This window comes from Apteryx rowi, unplaced genomic scaffold (genome assembly GCF_003343035.1).
Source record: "Apteryx rowi isolate R43461 unplaced genomic scaffold, aptRow1 scaffold_12, whole genome shotgun sequence".
Classification (NCBI taxonomy): Eukaryota; Metazoa; Chordata; class Aves; order Apterygiformes; family Apterygidae; genus Apteryx; species Apteryx rowi.
Genome location: NW_020447419.1, coordinates 6636374 through 6638748, shown reverse-complemented (window position 1 = coordinate 6638748; position 2375 = coordinate 6636374).

The following is a 2375-nucleotide window of genomic DNA, read 5'->3' as shown; positions in this document are numbered from 1 at the left end:
TAGTGCAAAGCTATCAAATCAACTCCTAGCCTTTCCATCAAAGGACAACAAAAAAAATTGGCACAAAACTTTCTCCCCACTTCTTCCCTTTCCTGATATTTTTCACTGTCCTGTTAACTGCACTGACACACTCTCTATGCTTCACCTTTTTAACTGGTAAAAGGGTTTGGTTTGGGTTTTAAAAACCCAAGCCAGGGCAGGTCACAGCAAAGACAGCTGCCAGTAAAATATTTTCTCTAACTGTGTATTCTTCAGACTTGCTCTGGTACCTGAAAATCAACTGTGACTTTCATTTTTCTTGCATTACCAGCAGTAACAAAGGTCTCAAAGGTCAAATTATGCCTCCAGTTACATGTGTACAGCTCCATGGAGTTCCTATGCCTCCCCTCAGTAATACATGGAAAAACTCAGTAGGGGTAGGGGAACTGGCAAAGGTGTAACAAGCTGTTCTTTGTTACATTTGTAGGCAATGTGCAGAGCTGGCAGTCAGAAAGTCTATTTTAATTAAGTTTCTTTCTCTTAGAAGAATGTTAGTGATGGCCAGTAGACAGAGCATCTAGTTTTCATTTACTAGATTTCATTTACTAATTTTCCTATGATTTAAGCAAAATTCTACAGTCAGTGACAGTCAACGTTTCTAATATTCACACAATGTCTATACGTTCTTCTATGCTTCCTAGGTATAGACACATGTRAAAGATCAAGTTTTGCTTAGCTTTCTCTTGTTCCATGCAGAAGGGCAATACTTCTGCCTCTGTGGCACCAACTTGAGTTCTGCCTCTGCACCAATCTCCCTATAAGGGCCTGAGTTCACCCAGAGGGAGGAAGCAGGACTAAAGCGGGTACGTGACTGTATATTGCCTTCCCCAGGGCCTGCTGAAGCAACAGCACCTTCAACTCCAAACAGGGGATCGTCACAAAAAATTCCTCTCCTAGAACCTCTTCCAGTGGGTTTCAGAGGCAAAGAGCGACTGTCCATCTCCAGTATTTGATACGAGGGCCTTTTATTAGCTACAAATCAGCAACATAGTTAATCACAGGGAAGTTGTCTGGATATAATGGGGTCTCCTTTAAACCCACAAAAGCAAGGGAATTCAGAGTCAAGGCAGAGAGACTGTTCACAGCCTAAGCAGAAGAAAGTGTCTCGGCTCACTCTGTAATACAGAGGAAGTCAAGCCCGTGGCTGGCAAACAGACTGGTAGCCTTGCCCAAACCTATTAAAACCCAGTCAGCCTTCCTCTAGGCTGCACAGGATGAGAAAACAAGCTTGCGTTCTTTTGGGGAAAGAACTCTATTTTAGATCAAGATTTATACATTTGCTTGTGAAACATTATGCTGCAAGTTAAAGCTTGGTCTTTTTTGTAATACAGTTTTATTAAGGCGGCCTAAAAACAAAAGCACGCCCAATCTCCCAAGCAATACTTATTTAGCCAAATGCCTGTGAAACACATTCCTTTTTAAAAGGGACCATCTAATGTTTCAAACACTTTTAAGTGAACAGGGAAAATTATTCCAGCTCAGTGTTAAAGGAATCCCCTTCACATGTTTTAAAACTGTCATGCATGTGACACTTACTGAATGCAAACTGCATTAACAATTTCTTCTAACAATAAAGCGTTGAGGACGGATATTTGCCAGTCATACCTCTGGTAGCTTTTAAACCATTTTAATCCATTATTAAAGCTGGAGATTGGCTGACCTTTCTTAAAATTATTAAGCATAAATGTTATTTTGCAGACAACGCTAGTGCTGCAGGATGTTGACTGAGACTATCAAGAAGAGGCAGATCTTCACCAAATGTCCAGTCACAGAAGTTAAGATTTTCTACAACCACTGAAACATTTTTAAATTAAAGCAATAAACTAATAGGGTGTACCTTATTAAGCTACTGGGACATAATTCCAAGTAGAAAAACTACTATAGACTGCAGCAGGAACTGGGTTAGACCCTTGATGCTCTGAAAGGCAAGAGCAAAAAGCAAAATACTTTCTCTGATCACTTTCTAAGACGCATCCTTGCATAAGTTATAGCTTACTATAAGTTATTATTTTAAAGTCTCATGTGCATATGAATAGTGACAGTGGGGCTGGATGAAGTATCCTTCCAGGATAAGCAATCCTGAGGAAAATATTAAGACAGAAGAAATAGGAAAGTGGTATTAATGGATTTTTTCCAACTCTCCTGTACAAACTTCACTGAGCTATGTAAACTGATATTTCTCAAAGGCTTATAACTTGGCTAAATCTGAGGGACTTTTCACAGGAACAGCAGGAGGCACATTAATAACACAAAATTTATACTTTATTCACCTAAAGATTTCAAGTCTCTACTCCAAAGCACAAACACATTTCAGCTTTGCAAGAAATGCTTCTAAG